The sequence below is a fragment of the Musca autumnalis genome, unplaced genomic scaffold, assembly GCF_047663935.1.
Source record: "Musca autumnalis isolate F117 unplaced genomic scaffold, ASM4766393v1 scaffold_3, whole genome shotgun sequence".
In the NCBI taxonomy this organism is placed as follows: Eukaryota; Metazoa; Arthropoda; class Insecta; order Diptera; family Muscidae; genus Musca; species Musca autumnalis.
This window is the reverse complement of record NW_027411866.1, coordinates 223,895,459-223,919,225: the sequence shown is the minus strand read 5'-3', so window position 1 is coordinate 223,919,225 and position 23,767 is coordinate 223,895,459. Positions and strand designations below refer to the sequence as shown.

The 23,767-nt window shown below is 38.2% G+C and overlaps 1 pseudogene; it reads right to left on the bottom strand.

Moving 5' to 3' along the window:
- Positions 1 to 23,767, bottom strand: part of LOC141398444 (uncharacterized) — a 266,339-nt pseudogene that overhangs the window by 175,430 nt on the left and 67,142 nt on the right.

Below are 23,767 nucleotides of genomic sequence, written 5' to 3'. Positions count from 1 at the left end.
TTCTGTAACTTTTGAACGGATAGAGACATTTTCATAATTCTTTTTTTTTTTTTTTGTTAAATGAATTATAAGCTGTCAAATTCGGTCTGGTAGTTGCAGAGAAATTCAAGGTCAAAGTTAAAATTTTGTGTTATTGTACTGTTTTTCATCAAAATATTATTTTTTGTGTCTTTTATATCTTCCTATATATTAAAGATGGTCAAACACCAATAACAAAAAACTTAAAAAATTCGAAAAAATGTTTTTTCAAGAAATTAAAATAAAAAATAATTTTCTTAAAAATTACAAAAAATACTCCTCGGGTTTTCATAAAACTTATATAACTCGTATAAAAACTCATATACTTAAAAAATGTCCATTTGTGTAAAAAACGGTATGGAAAAAAAAACACATTTTTACCCATGTCAATAAATTTAAAAAAGTGTTAAACGGACGGAACGGGACCGGTACAAAAGTATATATGGGCTGATACTCTCCGGTATCTTCCTGTGAAAACAGAACATTGTTCTATGTTGTTCCACAAAAGTTCTAGTCCACTAAATTTGGAATTTCATAAAATGTAGTACCAGAGGAAAAGTAAAATAGCTAATGTTGTGTAAACGTTACGCTAAACGTTTATTTCTAAAGTCCACTATCCTATATACTTAAAAAAAAAACAAAAAAGGGAGACTTCTCTCATATCAATGAGTGCACCCCGATTCATATTTAGCTCAATGATATGGGACCTACTGTTTATCGCCGAGTCCGAACGGCGTGTCTTAAGACACCACTTGTGGAGAAGTTTTTCAAGGCTGAAATACTCAGCATTACTGAGGGGTATTTTGCCACCGTTGAAAAATGTTTGATGTTGCCTGGCCGGGAAATCGAACCCCCGACCATCTGCGTGCAAGGCGGGCGTGCATACCATTGCACCACGGTGGCACACAAAAACAATGAACACAATATCTGTTACTTTTTCCGAGAAATAGCTACTTCTTTCTCCAGATATTTGCACAAATTACTTATTTCCCAAAAATGGGGAAAATGTTCGTCTTTAGGGCGTGGGTTGCACCCACACCTTCCAGTATTTCGACCTAATTTGTTGGTTTTCTTAGTATAAATATGTTTACTATCAAATCCCATATATATATTAAATATCTTTGACAAAACAAAACTTTGATTTTTGGCCAGGAAAATCCATTTCTGAACCATAGTGCGGCGTTCATGAAATGCAGAAATTTGAACCTTGGCAAGACTGCTGAATGAATATGGTTTAAATTATACATTCTAATAATTTGGCCGAAGAATTTGTTTTAAACACGTTTTGCAATTTTCTGATTTTAATTCATAATTCTTTTAGTTTTTTTAACAAATGTATTTTATTTATATAAATAAAAAGAAGGTATTAATTCATCTAATGAAAAAGAAAAAAAAATAAATAAAAACGAGTATCCATGGCTTTGGGCTGGACAAGGTCATTTCGATTCATCCATCCCATTGTGCACCATAATAGAGTTGACTTTCAGTTCATTTGCGATGACTTCTTCAAACATTTGGGAGAAAAACGTATTTGAGAAAGAGGATTTGTTAAAGGTTTCATGGTTGATGGTTTTTCGTTTTTTTATATATATCGAAACAAGGAATTGTTTCCCACTAAAGACCAGTTGGATAGTGGTTTCGGTGTGTGTGTGTGGGTGTACATCTTCTGTGTCATGAGGCGTGAGCAACTAAATTGTGGGTGAGACCAGCAAATGACCCAGTGAGTGACCCGTGAACGTGTCATACTTTGTCATACAATCGAAATGTACACAGAAGGAGGAAAGAAGGAGTAGCAAAGGAGTGTGTCCAAAAATACTGGATAAGGAAACACAATAAATGGGATAGTATGTGAAATATTCGATTTCATGTTTATTATGCTGACCATGAGAAAAAACAGTCATTGTTGTCTAATGAACTTTGCTTAAAAAAAAGTTCCGATTTATATTTAAGATTAGGAGTAAGGTAAAAACATAATTTATATTCTTTAGAAAATTTAAAAGAATTCTCCCTGATTGTAAAAATTACTTATCTAAACTAGCTAATCTAAGCAAAACACTTCTAAATCCGCATTTCAGCACTGAACGGAAGCACATAAAATTAATTTTCCTGAAAAAATACCCCCACCATTACCCTTACCATAAATTCCTAATGACTTTGTGGTGAATTAAGCAAACAAACAATCCATGGTGTCCAGTGTACACGTGCTTGTAGCACCTCGCGGGTATTTGCTTAAGGTAATTGTTGTTATTTGGTCATATTTACACTTGTCTCTGTGCTGTTTTGATTCACCTACTTTTATGTGTGGTATTTATACACTCCCACCTCACGCCATACTTTCTTGGAATGGCAAACAAACGTGCCACACCATACATACATTCACCTCCTTATTCTGCTGCTACATAAGAATTCCTTTGGGTGTAATTTTTTTTCTTCCTTAGTACATATCATAGCCTCTAGCAGTCATTCATTCATTTCTACGCACGTCATTGGCTTTTATTGACGGCAATTGTTACACTTTCTTTGGTTTTGTGTTCTGCTTACTTTACACTTGCAGTCAGTCAGCCAGTCAATCAGTCCCTTGTAGCTGTTGTTGTTGTTTTTGTTGTCGATGTTGCTCTCTGTTTTATGGTGTTACAAAAATATTTGCTTTAGGTGTTACAAGGCGAGGAGGTGTTTAAAAGTGTGCAATGTTCACACTTTTTTTTTGTTGTGTGTGAGTGCCCTGTTTTGCTATTAACGTGAGTGTGAGTATGAAGTAGGGGTATGACGTGATAAGATTATTGAAGGTGTTAATGTGTGCTGCTAGGTTTTATAGTAATATTTTCATTTGATTTAATTTTTTATTTTATTTAAAATTATTTCTTTTAATGCTTTATAATTGGTATGGTGGATAAAAAATACATAAAAATACAGAGATATAACCTCAGCTTTTGTGAATTGGATACCGTGTTGGGGTTCATTATTTAACCTTCATCATAATATACACTATTTATCGTATTATCCATTGCATAAAATTATTCATGAATCTTAAATTATTATGTTTGCTTATATGAATGATTTAATTATATTAAAGTTTAACGGTCACAACAAAACTCATAGTGATAGAGTTATATTAAATATTATCAATTAAATATAAATATGAACACATTGCCACTGGAGTGTATGTTTGCATGCTCCTGTCATGCAGTGACAGTTCCAGTGATCGTCATCGATTGACAGTTGACCGGGCGAAATCGTATAAAATGAGATGCTTTTCACATACTTGTACTCGTCTGTTGATTATTGCTGACATAAGGTGGTTGGTTAGAAGAAACGGCGCGCAACCTTGGCTGAATTGAGTCGAAGTATACTTACTTACTTAGCTGGCCCATTACAGAACATTTGTTCCATAGACCGAACTAAGAAAATATCTCCAATTCTCTCTGTTTCGTTCTTCGCTTTTTGGAATACCGCGCCTTGTCATCTCTTCATCCACTTGTTTGCGCCATCTATTCTTTGGCCTGCCATTTCTGCGTGCACCGCCATATGGCTCGAATTTATACGCCTTTTTAGCGGGTTCATCATCGCTCATTCTTATTATATGAAATAGTCAACGTAATAGCTACATCTCGATACGTTTAACTATATTGATGTCGTTGTATAACAAATACAGCTCGTGGTTCATTCGACGTCGATATTCACCGTCAACGCAGATCGGCCCGTAGCTCTTTCGAAGAATTTTTCTCTCAAACACGCCAAACACTACCTTATCTGCTTGCGCAAGTACCCAGGCTTCGAAACCATACATCAGCACGGGTACTATCAGTGTTTTGTAAAGCGTTATTTTTGTTTGACGAGATGTGGCTTTGTTTTTAAACTGCTTAGTTAAGCCAAAGAAGCATCTGTTAGCCAATACAATTCTTTTTTATACCCTCAGCCTTTAGGCTAAAGAGGGTACTTACACTTTGATACGACCAAAAATGTGCCTCATCGAAATAATGGTTTTAGACCCCAAGTATGTTTGTACGATATCCGTTTCAGACAATTTTGAGTAGATCAATGTCCGTCTGTCTGTCTGGCTGGTTGGTGCGCACAATAACTCTCGAACGGATCAATCGATTCGGTTCAAATTTTGGGTATCGAAATATTTTGTCCAGATTTGATTTAAGTTCGAAGATGGGTTATATCGGTCCACTCCTTCCGGTACCTTCCCCACAAATGCTCAAAAATTGTCGCAAAACTTGTGCGCACACACAAAATTTCGGAAAAGTTCAGTTTAGGACCTGGTACGCAAGTTGTATTCACTGTCCTCTATTCTGAAAGTTTCATTAGGGGCAAGTCCATACTTCCTGAGAAAATAGCCTGAAAGTTACAAAAAACCCTATTTGCGCTCTTAGGGTTTTTTTGTAACTTTCGAACGGATCTGCCGATTCGGACCAAAATATGGTTTTCGTAATATTTTGTCCAAACTTAGTTCAAGTTCAAAGATGGATTATATCGGTCCACTCCTTCCTGTACCTCCCCCACAAAAGTTCGAAAATGTTCGGAAAATTTGTGCGTACGATAATTCTTGAAGGAAGAAACCGATTTGGTCCATACTTGGCACGTTATGAAATCTCTACCAGACATAGATAAGATTCCAATATGGACTCAATCGGTAAACTCCTTCGAGTACCTCCCACACAAAATTTAGGAAAAGTTAAGTTTAGGACCTGCTCTCGAATCGCTTTGGTTTTTGTTGTAACATCTTGTATTCACTGTTGTCTATACGAATGTACAAGTTTCCTCAGGGACAAGTCCATACTTCCTGAGAAAATAGCCTGAAAGTTGAAAAACAAACCCTATGACACCATGTTTATGGGTGGAAGCGCAAGATAATTCTCATACGGATATGCCGATTCCGGCCAAAATTTGGCCTTCGTAATATTGTTTCCAAACTTAGTTTAGGTCCGTAGATAAGCCATATCGGTCCACTACTTCAGGTACCTACCCCACAAATGTTCAAAAATGTTCGGAAATATTTTGCCCACTATAACTCTTGATGGGAGTGACCGATTTGGTCCATACTTTACACATTCTCATAATATCTACCAGATACAGATCAGGTTTGAATATGGACTATATTTGTCCACTCCATCCGATACCTCCCGCACAAAATTTTGGAAAAGTTCACTTTAAGACTGAATCACTTTTTTGTTGAAGCAACCTTTATTCGCTGCCTCAATTACGATGGTAAAAGCTGTTTCAGGGGCAAGTCCATACCTCTTGAGAAAACAGCCCGAATGGTGTAAAAACCCCTATGGCACCCCCATGGTCTATGTCGGTCCATTCCTTTAAGTACCTTTTCCGCAAAATTTTAGAACTTTAATTGTAATCAACATTTTTGTCGGTTCATACGACCAAAATTTTGATACCCCCTAAATACATAAGTTTTTTGTGAAAAAAGTGTTTTAATTTTCACAGGCTGAGGGTATATCTCAGTCGGCAAAGCCGACTGATACTTTTTTACTTGTTTTATTTCACAACTGATGTCGTTTGTTGTGTTTACGGCGGGGCCGAGGTATACGAAGTCTTTTACTACCTCAAAATTATAGGAACCAACTTCAACAGTTGGTCCGATCTCAATGGACGCATTGCGCATCGACACCATCAGCTTGGTCTTCTCGCCGTTTACCGCCACACCCACTTTAACAGATTCTCCTTCGACCTTCATAAAGGTATCGGTTACTTCTTTTACTGATCGTCCTATGATGTCTATATCATCAGCATAAGCAAGTAACATGTGGCTATTGGCGTAGATTGTGCCACTTCTTTTGACGTTTGCCTCTCGTATAACCTTTTCTAGCAGGATGTTGAAAAGATCACACGAAAAGCTGTCTACTTGCCTGAAACCTCTTTTGGTACAAAACTCTTTGGAGAAGTTCTTTCCTATTTTAACTGAAGATCTTGTGTCAGTTATAATCAGTTTACAAAGCCGAATGAGCTTTGCGGGGATACTAAATTCAGACATTGCTTGGAATATATTTGAACGTAGCGGGCTGTCGAAAGCTAGTTTATAATCGACAGAAAGGTGGTAGGTGTCGATCTGCATCTCTTGGGTCTTCTCCAGGATTTGCCACAGGGTAAATATCTGGTCAATGGTGAACTTGCCAGGTCTAAAGCCGCATTGGTATGGTCCAATTATTTCGTTTACCATGGGCTTTAGTCGTTCGCACAATATCCCTGACACTATCTTGTAGGCGAAAGGGAGAAGACTTATGCCCCTAGAGTTGGAACAGAAATTCTTATCTCCTTTCTTATGGACGCGACACAGGATGCTCATGTTCCAATCGTCGGGTACGCGTTCTTCCTGCCAGATGGAGCTAACTAGCTGATGCATACACCTTATCAGCGTGTCGCCTCCGGTTTTAAACAGCTCGGCTGGTAGGCCATCAGCTCCTGCTGCCTTATTATTCTTCAGCCGGTTTATTGCTGTCTTTACCTCATCTTGGCCGGGAGGTATACATTCAATACCATCTTCTGAGATTGGATCTGCGGTATCTTCGTCGACTTCGCTACTATTGGATACCAACAGTTTGGAAAGATGCTCTTTCCATATCCTATCAGTTACCAGATTACCTTGCAGGTCTATACAGGAGGATATGCCAGTTCCAAAGCCATCAGTTTGATGTTTTACTCTTTGGTAGCGTTTTCGGACTTCATTCTGTCTCCCGCACATCTCGATTTTTTCACACTCCCGCTTTTCCTTCTCTCTATTTTTCCTGAGGAAACGACGTTTCTCCTCTCTCCTTTATCCCGATACCTCTCTCGTGCCCTACCCGTTGCTACTGATTGTAAAGTAGCCCTATATGCCGCATTTTTCTCTTCGGTAGCAGCACAACACTCCTGGTCATACCATGGATTCCTTGGTGGAGGTCTCTGGTATCCAAGTACTGATTTTGCGGCTGTTTGCATGGAGTGGGCAATTTGCCATTGTCCTGATATGTAATCGGGACGATAAGTGCTTTGATTAAGCAGTTGGGCCAGTTGAGTGGAATATGCTGTGGCTATCTGTTGTGATTGCAGCTTACCAATGTCCAACTTCCGTGTTGTGTCTGTTCGCACTTTGTTTGTTACGTTTAATCTGGTACGTACCTTTGCTGCAACAAGGTAGTGGTCCGAGTCTAAGTTTGGACCTCGGAACGATCGTACATCCAACACACTTGATGCATGTCTTCCATCTATCACAACGTGATCAATTTGATTTCTTGTTCTTTTATCTGGCGATAGCCAGGTGCCCTTACGAATATCGGGATGCTTAAATCTGATACTGCTAACTACCATGTTTCTTGCAGCTGTTAAGTCTATCAGCCTCATACCATTGTCAGATGTTTTACTGTGGAGACTGAATTTCCCGCCTGTTGGGGCAATGATATTCTCCTTTCCAATTTTGGCATTAAAATCGCCTAGTATAATTTTAATGTCATGGGCAGGGCAACGGTCATAAGTTTCTTCTAAGCGCTCGTAAAATATATCTTTGGTCTGTTCGTCCTTGTCTTCAGTGGGAGCATGAGCGCAAATAAAGCTGATGTTGAAGAACTTTGCTTTTAATCGAATTGCAGCGAGTCTTGCATTCACTGGGGTGAAACTGGAGACCAGATATTTTAACCTCCGACCGACTACAAATCCGCAAACAAACTCATGCTTTGTGTCATGACAGCTATAGTACAGTGCGTCACCTTTAGGTGTTGTTGTGACGCCTTTCCTGTTCCATCGTATTTCCTGTATGACAGTAATGTCGGCCTTGTACTTTTCAAGTACATCTGCCAATGCCTAAACTGCACCCTCTCTATAAAGAGTGCGAACATTCTAAGTGCAGATTCTCAGATCATGGTCCTTAAAACGTTTGCGGAGTTCGTCAGCATTAGAGGGGTTTGTTTTTTTTTCTTTCGTTTTTTCATAGTAGGCTGTTTTTAACGTCCTTATGGGTGAACGCGCGGCACATGTTTACTCACTACCTTTAATGGACGTTAAAGGCAGTTACCCCAGGTGACACCACGGGGAGGTCAGTGTCCACTTGAGATGAAAGAGGGACCAAGATAAATCCTGGACTTTGTCATGTTAAAGCCGGTCTGGCCCATTCCTTGGTATCTTACATCCCCTACGTCACCTACGGGACATTATCTTAGTAATATTCCGTCGTGTAAGGGACCGCGACAAAAACTTGATGCAACAAATTTCATGATGATTCGACGAGAGTCCCTAAAATGTAAATATGTTTGGGAGTTACTCGAGGAAGTGGACGGATATAGTTCATGTTCGAAGTGGATGTATGCCTGAAGGAAATATTACGACATTCAAAGTTTGGACCAATTGGTTGCTCCTTTCGAGAGTTGTCATGCTCACCACTTTAGCGACAAATAATGAACTTTTGTGGGGGATGTACCCGAAAGAGTAGATCGATGTAGCCCATCTTCGAACTTGATCCGTTTTTGGATGAAATATTACGAGAACCAAGTTTTGTTTGCTAGTGGAAGCATGTACTTCCAGGGTTTAAAAGCCAGCATCTAAAACCATTAGCATTAGCTGTACACTTCAACTGCTACACAACATTGACACACACGGCTAAATAAGCGACCGAACGCATATTTATTTTTGTACATTTTTGCTTATTTCGTTTTTTACGCCTAATCTTTTTTTCGTTAGGCATAATCGACAACCACGCTACATATTTAGCAGTCGGCTGACCATTTGTCGCAGCGAATTAGCCAGAGAGGGTGTTTTTTATGACTAGGGTTGCCAAAGCAGTAATAAAAAAGGTGTCATTTAATGTCAATATGCCCCCATCATATGGTATAACCTAAAGAATACTAATTATTATTGTTTAAAAATTAAAAAGTATATATTTTGAACGGCTTCACCAAAAATTCACATGTCCTTTGAACGAAAAAGTGGAATTAATTATATCGTGACTTTTAATGCATTACACTGGTAACCCTGATCTCAAAAACAATTGTTTGCTGAAAACATGGCTAAGCCGTTGAAATTTTGTTGCTTATTCTCTTTTCTGATATGTGTTGATCATGTGTGCTGCAAAATATGAGTATGCGTGTTCGACGCTTTTTTATTACAGCAACAATATCAAATAGCATCAGCATCGCTAGCAATATTTTTGTGAAATTTGTTGCTAAATGTTGCCGTTGTTCATTGTTGCTAAACATATTTCGAAGAAATTTTAGCAGGCAAAGCTGCAAATATTCGGTGCTTTTGCTAATATGGCGTTAGCATTTTAAACCCTGTGTACTTCTTAATATATTGTACCTCTACTTATGGCTCTCATTCACACAACGCTAAATTTGTATTCTCTCGATAATACCGTGTATGTAACAGAAACCCCATGTGGTATTCTTGCAATATAAACATTAATTTGTGGATTGGGTATGTCAGTGGAAAAATTAAATCCACTATTATTGATACCTACGCCACAAATGCCTAAAATTTTACACAGAAACACTACTCAAGCAAGCCAATCGTCGTTGACCTTTTCTCCTTTTCAATTTAAAGGAGTTTTAAATTATAACAAAGCCGAAAATTTAAAGCCGTGATGTGATGGCATGTCGGAAAATGTGTCCCTTCCTGTTTGGTTAGCTGTTGTTTTTTTTTTGTTTATCCTGAAATTCCCGGATAACATGGGCTAGGGCATCACATACATTGTTTTATACATTTGTACATTCGTTTACATTGTTTCATTTATTTATTCATGTCGGTTGGCTTATATGTTTTTTTTTGTATTTTTCATACGATGTTCGGACTCATACCACTGCTGCCGACACTACTACTGTCGCTGATGTTGTTTAAATAAATTCTCAAATAATTCAAGTTTATATTTGTACACAATTTGTTTTTATTCTTGGTTGTTGTTGTTATTGTTGCCCTAGTACAACGAGTACGTAAATATTTTATTCATACCGACGACAAACGATGATGACAACAGCATCAACAACAACCACAACAACGACAAAATGATAAACGTAAAAGGAAATATGTGCCATCCTAGTCCATAACAAATCCTACAGTTGGGTTTTGTTTCATTCATTCATTTATACCGAAAAGTTCAAGAGTTACTATACATATTAGGCCGGGGCGATTTGTATGGATGGAAAAAAGTGTTATCGGGTGCCTGGAGTTTCTGATTCTTGGGATTGTACTAAGCAAAAAAGTCAACTACACCATATGTCTACGGTGAAAATCGAGCCCCCGGATTTTGACTTGAAGTTTTTTTCAAGGATTTTTGGATATTTTGGAATATAACAACCAAACCACTGAGATTTTCGATCCAACACAAAGACAACAATTGTAGCCAAAACAATGATAAAGAACTCTCTAGTACATCGCAAAAGCATTGGAACGCTCCTTCAGGCAGTTATGGCCTCGAGAAGGTGCACAGTTTTCGGAAAATATCGATAAATCACACTGTGCTACAAAATGGGACTCAAATTCAGTGGGTAGAAAACTCCTTTTGGAGATGAAAGCCCTTGGTGAGTGTACTACGAACCCAAAAAGAAATTTTCACCATAGGTCAAGTTTCCGCGATATTGCGTTATTATTGGTTTAATTTTGGCGATATTGCGATATTATTAGCTTTCTGACGATATACATATACGGTTAATCGGTTACTTAAAACCGGTTCCAAAATCGGTTTTAGTATCAGAATATCCGGTTCAAAAATTTAGACAACCGGATCTATCCTTCAATAAAATTTGTTATTAACGTGTTCGTCAGTACAAGAGCTATATATGGTAAGTATTTCAGAAGCACCACAGACCAATAACGAATATACATAAAAACAAAACATAGTTTTCTGAACAAAAACCGGGTAAATGTCAAAAAGGACCATGAAAACGGGGAAATATTGATTGGTCATTAATGAGAACCGTACCTAAAATCTTCTAAACAAAATTTTTGTAGAATATTTGGATGCTGCGAAATCTCGTCTTGTGGTACTTTTACTACGATTCAAAAATTAAAGGCCGAAAAGGACATGAAAGGAATTGGGTTAGAGGGATAAAATATTCTACAAAAAGATTCATCATTCGAGTTGACTGAAGACATGTAATATCAAAATGAAGCTACAATAACGCTTTTGAGAGATATAAAGATATTTTCTCACAAATTAAGGGGCCAAAATTAAACCAATAATCACGCAATATCGCGGAAACTTGACCTATGGTGAAAATTTCATTTTGGGTTCGTAGTACACTCACCAAGGGCTTTCATCTCCAAAAGAAGTTTTCTACCCACTGAATTTGAGTCCCATTTTGTAGCACAGTGCCATTTATCGATATTTTCCGAAAACTGTGCACCTTCTCGAGGCCACAACTGCCTGTAGGAGCGTTCCAATGCTTTTGCTATGTACTAGAGAGTTCTTTATCATTGTTTTGGCTACAATTGTTGTCTTTGCGTTGGATAGAAAATCTCAGTGGTTTGGTTGTTATATTCCAAAATATCAAAAAATCCTTAAAAAAAAACTTCAAGTCAAAATCCGGGGGCTCGATTTTCACCGTAGACATATGGTCTAGTTGACTTTTTTGCTCAGTACAATCCCAAGAATCAGAAACTCCAGGCGTGATGGTGTTCAAATCGCCCCACTCTAATACATATGTATTATTTTGTGTGTCAGTGTGTGTATGTTCGTGTGTCTGTGAACGAAGTTTACATTTGTTAGCTTCTTTAAAATTTTATGATATGTGTATGCAATTCTTGTGAATACATGAAAAAGGATGTATCGTTTTTACGGCAATTGTTTAAAACGTTTTATGCTTTTATTCAATTCTGTTTTTGTCGACTGGTCTGTCTTCTTATGTCGTCTGGTCCTGATTTTACTTTATTTCAATTAAAATTAGTCTGGTGTGAATGTGTGTTGAAGTGTATAATGAAGAAGGACTTTCCAGATGAGGCTTGAACAAATATTTTTTTCTCAAGAACGTTAGTGCTTATATATTTCAATCCGTTAAAACATAGACTTACATGTAATTTTATATCAACAACAAAACACAAGGAGTTTGTAACCCATCCTACAGCTCAATTTAAGTCGGACGGTGCCGACTATACCACTTTGAATACGTAAAATATACATGGCAGATCTATATAAATCTAAACTGATTTCGATATAACACGGTACAGTTATTATTAGACCAAATTCCTTTACACATTCCAAATTTCATCAAAATTAGACAGATATAGGTTGTTTTGTGCAACAAATACGTGAAATCAGTGGAAAATATATGTGGGAGTTATATACAAATCCATTAAAATTATACTAGGCGATTTTAATGCCAAAATTGGCCCAACAGTCGGGAAATTCAGCCTCCACAGTGAAACATTTGACAATGGTATGAGGCTGATAGACTTTGCAGCTGCAAGAAACATGGTAGTTAGCAGTGCCAGATTTAAGCATCTCGATGTTCATAAGGGCACCTGGCTGTCACCAGATCAAAAAACAAGACATCAAATTGATCACGTGGTGATTGATGGAAGACATGCATCAAGCGTGTTGGATGTACGATCGTCCCGAGGTGCAAACATAGACTCGGACCACTACTTTATTACATCAAAGGTACGTACCAGATTAAACGTACAAAACAAAGTGCGAACAGACACAGCACGGAAATTGGACATCGGTAAGCTGCAATCACAACAGATTGCCACAGCATATTCCACTCAACTGGCCCAACTGCCTAATCAATGGCAAAACATTGCCCACTCCATACAAACAGCCGCAAAATCAGTACTTGGATACCAGAGAACTCCACAAAGGAATCCATGGTATGACCAGAAGTGTCGTGCTGCTACCGAAGAGAAAAATGCGGCATAAAGGGCTACTTTACAATCAGTAGCAACGCGTAGCGCACGAGAGAGGTATCGCAAGAAAAGTAGAGAGGAGAAACGTCTTTTCCGCAAGAAAAAGAGAGAGATGGAAAAGCGGGAGTTTGAAAAAATCGAGATGTACAGGAGACAGAATGAAGTCTGAAAATTCGATCATAGAGTCAAGCATCAAACTGATGGCTTTGGTACAGGCACATCCTCCTGTAGAGACCAGCCAGGTAATTTGGTAACTGATACAAGTAGTCTACTCAGGATATGGAAAAACATTTTTCAAAACTGTTGGTATTCAATAGCAGCGAAGTCGACGAAGATACCACAGATCCAATCCCAGAAGATGGTATTGAATGTATACCACCTGACCAAGATGAGGTAAAGACAGCAATAAACCGGATGAAGAATAATAAGGCAGCAGGAGCTGATGGCTTACCAGCCGAGCTGTTTAAAACCGGGGCCGACACCCTGATAAGGTGTATGCATCAGCCAGTAAGCACCGTCTGGCAGGAAGAACGCGTACCCGACGACTGGAACCTGAGCATCCTATGTCCCGTCCATAAGAAAGGAGATAAGAATTTCTGTTCCAACTATAGGGGCGGGCATAAGTCTTTTCCCTATCGCCTACAAGATAGTGTCAGGGATATTGTGCGAACGACTAAAGACCATAGTCAACGAAATAATTGGACCATACCAATGCGGCTTTAGACCTGGCAAGTCAAGCATTGACCAGATATTTACCCTGCGGCAAATCCTGGAGAAGACCCAAGAGATGCAGATCGACACCTACCACCTTTTTGACGATTATAAAGCAGCCTTCGTCAGCCCGCTACGTTTTAAGGTATTCCAATCCATGTCTGAATTTCGTATCGCCGCAAAGCTCATTCGACTTTGTAAAATGACACTATCTGACACAAGATCTTTAGTTGAAATAGAAAAGAAAATCTCCGAAGAGTTTTGTACCAAAAGAGGTTTCAGACAAGGAGACAGCCTTTCGTGTGATCTCTTCAACATCCTGCTGGAAAAGGTTATACGAGAGGCAAACGTCAAAGGAAGTGGCACAACCTACACCAATAGCCACATGATACTTGATTATGCTGATGATAAGGACATCATGGGACGATCAGTAAAAGAAGTAACTGATACGTTTATGAAGATCGAAGGAGAATCTGCTAAAGTGGGTCTAGCGGTAAACGGCGAGAAGACCAAACTGATGGTGTGGACGCGCTATGCTCCCATTGAGATCGGACCAATTGTTGAAGTTGGCTCCTATAATTTTGAGGTAGTAAACGACTTCGTATACCTCGGCACTGCCGTAAACACAGCAAACGTCATCAGTTGTGAAATAAAAAGAAGAATTGTATTGGCCAACAGATGTTACTTTGGCTTAAGAAAGCACTTTAAAAACAAAGCCACAACGCGTCAAACAAAAATAACGCTTTACAAAACACTGATACTACCCTTACTGATGTATGGTTTCGAAGCCTGGGTACTTGCGCAAGCAGATAAGGCAGTGCTTAACGTGTTTGAGAGAAAAATTCTTCGAAAGATCTACGTTGACGGTGAATATCCACGTCGTATGAACCACGAGCTGTATCTGCTATACAACGACATCAATGTAGAATAGATGGCGCAAACAAGTGGATGAAGAGATGACAAGGCGCGGTATTCCAAAAAGCGAAGCACGAAACAGAGAGAATTGGAGATATTTTCTTAGTTCGGTCTATGGAACAAATGTGCTGTAATGGACCAGCTAAGTAAGTAAGTTATATCCAAATCTGAACCGATTTCGATCAAGTTTGGCACATTTATTTCTAGACCGAATTCAGTAACACATACCAAATTTTATCAAACTCGGATGTATATAGCATGTATGGTGCAGCAAATACATTAAATCGGGCGAAAATATATATGACAGCTATACCCAAATCTGAACCGATTTCGATAAAATTTTGCACATTTCTTTCTAGACGAAATGCAGTCGCACATTCCAAATTTTATTTAAATCGGAAGTATAGAGTGTGTTTGGTGCAGCAAATACGTAAAATCGGCGGAAATTATATATGGGAGCTATATCCAAATCTGAGCCCGTTTTTACCAAAAGCAAAAGCGTTCTTCCTATGGCTAGAAAATGATATTCCCCAATTTTCGGCTGAATCGGACAATAAATGCGACCTGTACGTTGTGAACAAAAATACATGGAAAGACGGACGGACGGGCATAAATCGACTCAGAAAGTGGTTATATGTATATCGCCAAAAGGAACTATGCACAAAGACATAATATCCCTTACCACAGTGTGGTGTAGGGTATAAACATCAAAAATTTCGGAGGTGGCCAAATCCCTCGGTGTAATGTTGGCTTCAATTTCCCGAATATTTCAACCATATTGTTCTCAAAGTGGTGTCGCAAGACACGCCTTTAAGACTCGGCGATAAAAAGTAGGTCCCATATTATTGAGCCACTATGAATCGACATAAGAGAAGGCTCCCCTGTCCCTTCAGAAATGTTGTAGGAACCTAAGTATGTATATACATATGTACCTAAATATGTTGTATCAACCTCAACTTCCTATGCGTTTCTTTGTACATTACCTCTTTAACTCCCTCCGTTGCACATTAACATATTTCCCAAAAATAAAAAAAAAAATCATAAATGACTTTTCACTCATTTGGGAAATTAAATCGAGACAACAAAAATGTGGTGAAAAAAAATATAATTCCGTTTCATGAGTTATGAAAACGAAAGAAACTATGAAAGTAACACTCTTAACTTTCTTTTTTACAATGAAAACAAAATCCGACTAAAATCACATAAGAATTAAAATGAAAAGAAATGAATTATAAACACACACAAAAAGACAAACCACCAGACTATAAAGACGACGACAACGGACACACAATACAACAGATGAACTGCTGCAACTCAACACACACAAACGAACAATTGTAACGAAATGCAACATGGAATTTGACTATGAAGTTGACTTTTCTGTTCTCTAAACTCCAGCTGACCATGTCTGCAAATATGAACCGGAAAACTAGCAGAATGAAAAGTTCAAACCAATGAAAAAATTCCATAGAATTCATTATAACAAAAGTGTACATATATACACATACACACACAAACTCACAAATACATTTCTAACATCCCAACATACTCCCAATGAATAAATATGGGGGGGATATGCATAGCATACATCTCTACATGAACTCTCTTCCCATCTGGTCACTGGTCATATGTTAAACAAAAGTTACAAACAAAAGTTTAGATTTACATTTGTCCTCATGCATTCATGGTGAGCAGAGAAAAAGAGAGAGGTAGTGTGTGTGTAACCCAAAACTTTTATGATTGCTTCCAAAGCGTCAACTTGTTAGAACAATGAAATCTAAAATTGTTTCAAACATTTAAAGAAATATGAAATAATTGCATGAATCTGTAAGAGGACTTCTGGTGTTTGAATGTCCTTTCGGAGTACAAGCAAACATAGCCTAGATATTTCCAGAGAGAGTAAATACATTGTGTTGATATTGGTAAAATTATTTTACATACAATTCCGGATTGTGAACCATAACCGAAGGTTAAGAAAAGATGTTGGTTAGGAATTAGCATAGAAAGTGAGTAAGAAATAAAGTTGGAACAGAAGAACGACAAGGTCTGTCTTTATAAATATGGAAAATCTCGCAATTGTTACACAAGGTAGTAAATAATGCAGAGTTTTGGTAAATTTATGAGGGGAATAAAATATTTTTACTACAATAATAACGGAATAACTCAGGGCGAATGTGATGTTGACATCAATAGCCCGGCGCATGGTGGTTCAGAAATCAATTTTCCTTGCCAACACTCAATTGGTTTTGTCGTCCCCAAATGTTAATTTCTATATGGGATTCGATAACAAACATATTGAAACTAAGGAAACTAAAAAATTATATCAAAATAATGGAAGGTGTGAACGTTTAGCGCTCCAAAAACGACCATTTTTCGCAATTTACAAATTTCTGGAGTAAGAAAAATTACTGTAGCTTTTACACGAAGTGAGCTATTTTATAGATGAATTAGTGCAGTTCTTCCATATGACGTGAAAGTATCCGCTTAATAAAAAATAATTCAGATTTGGATATAGATAATTGTTCTCTTTGTCCTTTTTGGGATGATTGTGGAAAATAATTTTTCTCCAATAGGAGTTGTTTAATTGTTAATACCTGTGGTCTGTAATAATTAACATTCGACTGTCTATATCTCACATTTTATATGTTTATACAGATATATGTCCATAAATGTCTGTCCTCCATGTAATCTCAGCTTGTAATATACTCATCATCCAAAAAACTTTCTGTCATATTGTTTTTTATTATTTGGCCTGATTTTGTTGTATTTTTGCAATATTTGCAAAATGGTCTGGGAAAAGCGAATGGTAGAAGCAGGAACAGCAGCAGCAGAACAAACATATCACCTTGTCACAACATGCCACAACAATGTTGCAACATTGATATTAAGTAGTTTTAAGTTGATTACTCGGTGACATATTTCTTCTGCTTTTCATTTGCTTGCTCTCAGCGCAACTCTTTTCGTTTGTTTTTTTGTTGATGTACTTAAAACTGCCTGCCAGCCAGCAGGCATCATCCAGCCTTTCATATTTGTTAGCAGTCTTTGACGTTTCGTTGTTGTTGCTGTTGTTCTTGTTGCTGCTCATCATCTTTTTTAATGGCATTAAAAATATGTCAGACTGATTTACTCCGTTCAACACGGTATACGGAGATTGTCAAATTGTGATAAAAGGCATGACTGATACTCCTACTACACACTGATACTACTCCTCATTCTCGTTGACTGCTGGTATACAACATCAGCCGCAATGACAAAGGCAACAACAACTATAATAAATGCAAACAAAAAACATGAACATAACCACAACAGCGGTTTCTGTGTGTGTGGTATGTATGATGTTGCCATTTCTGCCATGGCAGTAGCAGCAGCATTTCATACATCCATATAAACATAATATGCCATTATGTTAATTAAACTTTACAATATAATTTATATAAGTATATTTGTGAGTGTATGTGTGTGTGAGAGTGCTTGTCATATATGACGTTGAGTGTACAAATAATGAACTTTTTTCCACACAGACATGCGGTCGACGTGAAATAGTCATAATTGTGGAAAGGATTATAATTTTCTTATGACAAATTAATTCAAATAATTTGTTCTGTTCTTTGACGGATTCTACGAATTGAGGAATAAATATGTTTTATAAATAAAGGAAAATGCCTTTATTTAATTGCTAGCAGACCCCAGTCCGCGTTGCTGGCCCATCGTAATGAGTTTTAATGACAACTTTTTGTGGACTTTATGCTTGAAAATTAGAAAATAGGTACTTTCTACCTCACTTTTTCGGTCCATTGTCAAACCAAGTAGAATTTTAAATTTATCCACACAGACATGCGGATTTTGTCTGTAACCTTTATTTTCTCTTACGGACTTTGTCAGATTTTTTCGCCCATTGATGCTGTTTAGGATTTATTATCGTCCATGTCCCCGGTCTTTATCCTAAAGCGATCTAATTATAAAAGTTTAAAAATGGTTAAATCGAATTTTCCCGCTTTTTGAGACTTATATGTTTTAGTTTTTCATGGCTGATGGACCGTTGAACCTTAACATTTAAGGAAATTTGTAAATACGTATACCGTTTTCCCTGATCGAGGGCGCAACCACCGTTGTCTCGAAAATTAATTTGCAAGCCGATGCACTCATAAGTTTAGCAAATATTACTTACTTACTTAGCTGGCCCATTACAGAACATTTGTTCCATAGACTGAACTAAGAAAATATCTGCAATTCTCTCTGTTTTTTGCTTCGCTTTCTGGAATACCGCGCCATGTCATCTCTTCATCAACTTGTTTGCGCCATCTATTGTTTGGCCTGCCAATTCTGCGTGCACCGCCATGTGGCATGTATTCATACGCCTTTTTAGCGGGTTCATCATCACTCATTCTTATGATATGGCCTAGCCAACGCAATTGTTGCATCTCAATACTATATTCATGTCTTTGTATAGCTGATATAGCTCGTGGTTCATACGACGTCGATATTCACCGTCAACGCAAATCGGCCCGTAGATCTTTCGAAGAATTTTCCTCTCAAACACACCACTCACTGCCTTATCTGCTTGCGCAAGTACCCATGCTTCGGAGCCATACATTAGCACGGGTAGTATCAGCGTTTTTTATAGTGTTATTTTTGTTTGACGAGATGTGGCTTTGTTTTTAAATTGCTTACTTAGACCATAGTAGCATCTGTTGGACAATACAATTCTTCTTCTTATTTCACAACTGATGTTGTTTGTTGTGTTTATGGCAGTGCCGAGGTAGACGAAGTTTTTAACTACCTCAAAATTATAGGTACCAAATTCCACGGTTGGTCCGAGCTCTATGGGCGCTTTGCGCGTCGGCACCCTCAATTTGGTCTTTTCGCCGTTTACCGCCAGACCCACTTTCGCAAATTCTGCTTCATCAGCATAAGCAAGTAACATGTGGCTATTGGTGGAAATTGTGCCATTTCTTTTGACATTTGCATTTCGTATTACCTTTTCCAGCAAAATGTTGAATAGGTCACACGAAAGGCTGTCTCCTTGTCTGAAACCTCTTTTGGTACTGAACTGTTCGGAGAGGTTCTTTCCAATTTTAACTGAGGACCTAGTATCAGTTAAAGTTATCTTACAAAGCCGGATGACCTTCGCGGGGATACCAAATTCAGACATTACAGGGAATGTGACACAGAAAGGTGATATGTGTCGATCTGCATCTCTTGGGTCTTCTCCAGGATTTGCCGCAGGGAAAATATCTGGTCAATGGTAGACTTGCCAGGTCTAAAGCCACATTGGTATGGTCAAATTATTTCGTTGACTATTGGCTTTTGTCGTTCGCACAATATACCTGACACTATCTTATAGGCAGTATAGGAGAAGACCCTATAGTTGGAGCATACAGTCTTATCTCCCCCCTTGTGAACGGGACACAGAATGCTCAGGTTCCAATCGTAGGGTACGCGTTCTTCCTGCCAGGTGGTGTTACTAGCTGATGCATACACCTTATCAGCGCGTCGCCTCCGGTTTTAAGCATCTCGGCTGGTAAGCCATCGGCTCCTGCTGCTTTATTATTCTTCAGCCGGTTGATTGCTGTTGTTACCTCATCTTGGCAGGGCGGTATACATTCTATACCATCTTCTGGGATTGGATCTGTGGTATCATCGTCTTCGCTACTATTGTATACCAGCAGATTGGAGAAATGTTCCCTCCATATCCCGAGCACGCTATCTGTATCTGTTACCAGATTACCATGCTGGTCTCTACAGGAGGATGTGCCTGTACCAAAGACAACTGTTTGATGTTTCACTCTTTGGTAGACTTTTCAGACTTCATTCTGGCTGCTGTACATCTCGATATTTTCACACTCCCGCTGTTCCATTTCTCTCTTTTTCTTGCCGAAAAGACGTTTCGCTTCTCTCCTTTTCGCCCGATATCTCTCTAGTGCGCTACGCGTTGCTACTGATTGTAAAGTAGCTCTATATGCCGCATTTTTCTCTTCGGTAGCAGCACGACACTCCTGATCATACCATGAATTCCTTTGTGGGGGTCTCTGGTATCCAAGTATGGATTTTGCGGTTGTTTGCACGGAGTGGACAATATTTTGCCATTGTGTTGTTATCTTATCGGGAAAAGGAGTGCTCTCATTAAGCAATTGGGCTAGTTGAGTGGAATATGCTGTGGCTATCTGTTGTGTTTGCAGCCTATCGATGTCCAATTTCCGCGTTGTGTCTGTTAGTGCTTTATTTGCAACGTTTATACGGGTACGTACCTTTGCTGCAACAAGGTCCGAATCAATGCTTGCGCCTCGGAAATATCTTACATCCAACACGCTCGATGAATGTCTTCCATCTATCACAACATGATCAATTTGATTACTTGTTCTTTGATCTGGAGACAGTCAGGTGTCCTTATGAATATCGAGATAATTAAATCTGGTACTGCTAACTACCATGTTTTTTTGCAGCTGCAAAGTCTATCAGCCTCATACCATTGTCAGGTGTTTCTCTGTGGAGACTGAATTTCTTTTCCAATTTTGGCATTAAAATCGCATAGAATAATTTTAATGTCATGGGCAGGGCATCGGTCATATGTTTCTTCTAAGCGCTCGTAAAATATATCTTTGGTCTGTTCGTTCTTTTCTTCAGTGGGAGCATGAGCGCAAATAAAGCTGATGTTGAAGAATTTAGCTTTTATTCAAATTGCAGCAAGTCTTTCATTCACTGGTGTGAAGCTGGATACCAGATTTTTTAGTCTCCGACTTACTACAAATCCGCAACCAAACTCATGCTTTACGTCATGGCAGCTATAATACAGTGCGTCACCTTTAGGTGTTGTTGTGACGCCTTTCCCAATCCATCGTATTTCCTGTATGGCAGTAATATCGGGTTTGTACTTTTCAAGTACGTCTGCCAATGCGTAAACTGCACCTTCTCTATAAAGAGTGCGAACATTCCAGGTGCAGATTCGCAGATCATGGTCCTTAAAACGTTTGCGGGGTTCGTCAACTTTAGAGTGGTTCGTTTTTCTTTTCTTTCGTTTTTTCATAGTAGGCTGTTTTTTCTAGGGTATGGTTACTAACCCGACGACCAAACCCAAGTTTTTAACGTTCTTATGGGAGAACGCGCGGCACATGTTAGCTCACTACCTTTAACGGCTGTTTAAGGCAGTTCCCCAGGTGACACCACGGAGAGGTCAGTGTTCACTTGAGATGAAAGAGGGACCAAGATAAGTCCTGGGCTTTGCCATGTTAAAACCGGTCAGGACCGTTCCTTGGTATCTTTCATCTCCTACGTCACCCAGTTCAAATATAGCGATTATAAAACAATAGGCCCCCGAAATATATAGCATTTTGGACCACGGCATATTCCTGAACATTTTATGAAAATTTCTTGAAATTTGGTTCAGTAGTTTTGGAAAAATAATTTATTGAAAAGAATGGGCATGGTTATCAGTTTTCAGGATATAATATATTTATATAAGTGGGCGTGGTCCGGTATTTTGGCTCCAAAAATGTAAGGGTACAAACAAACACATTGCACAGTGGTCCCACTTGTATGAGAAGGTGTGACAAAAATATTTATAATCGTCGGATCAATTTGATTTTTTTCTGTATATGCTAAAAATAAGTAAGAAATACTTTAGCCAAAAAATCATTAATATGGGTCCAGTTTTTCCTATAGCCCTCATGTAGCGATACAACCCGATTTCTGGTATTTTGAAGCTTTTATCAACATTTTTGGCCCTAATTGGCTGTACTTTGGTATTTGGGGTTCCCAATGGTCAAAAACCTTCTGCGCCCAAAATTGAGGTCTTGGGTCCAGGTTTTGGTATAGCTCTCATATTACGATACCTCCCGATTTCAGGTAATTTGAAGATTTTATCAACATTTCCGGCCCGAATTGGTTGTAATTTGCCATTTGGAGTTCTCAATGATCAAAAACCTTCTGCGCCAAAAATTGTGGTCTTAGGTCCATGTTTCGGTATAGCCCTTATATTACTGTACCTCCCTATTTCAGTTATTTTGAGGTTTTTATCTACATTTGCGAATTGGTTGTAGTTTGCTATTTGGAGTTCTTAGTTATCAAAAAACGTCTCCGACTGGTATCGTGGACAGGAAAGGAAACAAATTATTCCATTTGAGGCCAGAGTATTTCATGGTAGGGGATTTAATAAAGTTCTGTGCGACCGAACTTTACATTTTTACTTGTTTTTCATATTATATGTAGTATCATACATATGTATATCAAAAATATACAAATGTAAAAAATACACTCGTAAGTAGATCCAAAAACAAAAATGTCTAAATCTTTAAAGAAAAAAAGCAAAACAAACAATTAAAACACAAAACAAAGAGGAAACCGAGAATAGAAAACGACCAGAGGCATCGTCAGTATTTTTAATGTCACGCACATAAATGCAAATATATGCAGCTGGAACCAACATTTTGGTAAAATTGACACTATTTCGAACATTCTTCAAAAAATTTGGAGAGTGGCGAAGGATGGCGTAGTAAACAAAATTCAACTTAAATTTTTAGGACCGGAAAAAAATCACAAAAAGTATTATAAAAAATGTGATTTCCAGCACATTTTATGCGAATAATGTGTACAAATGTTTATGTAAAAGTAATTAGAAAACTTTGTACTAAAACTTCAATTTCGAAAAAATATTTTATCCTTTCAATTTTGAGTTACTTGCCTTGTAAGAAGTCAAAGCCTTACTGATGTTTTTAAATTTTTTAAGAGATCATGCGTAAATGTCGTCTTCTTCTGTTTTGTTTCGTTAAATACCCTTATAAATTACAACAAGTAAAAAACTATCAGTCCGCTTTGCCGACAGAGATGTACCCTCAGCCTGTGTGGATTGAAATACTTTTTTCCCAAAAAAATAACTTATGTATGTAAAGCTCAAAAATTTGCGGAGATATCGATAGACAGAGCTTTTTTTATCACACTAGCGTGTGAAAAACATAATATAGCTATATTCGGTAATATATTCTGTTCGAGCCCTGCAACCACTACATGTGGTGCCAGACAGACGGACAGACAGACAGACGGACGACATTGCTAAATCGACTCCAAATTTTCTGGAACACATTTCGTCCAAACATACTTGGGGTCTAAAACCATTATTTCGATAAGGCACATTTTGCCCGTATGAAAGTGTATATACCCTCGTTAGCATAAATGGTAAGGGTATAAAAATGGGCATGGTCCGGTATTTTGGCTCCAAATATGTACCTAGGGTACACACAACCCCATTGCCTCCCAAAATTTATGCTGAAGCCGATATAATCATACGTTTAGTTTATACATATAGCGTTTA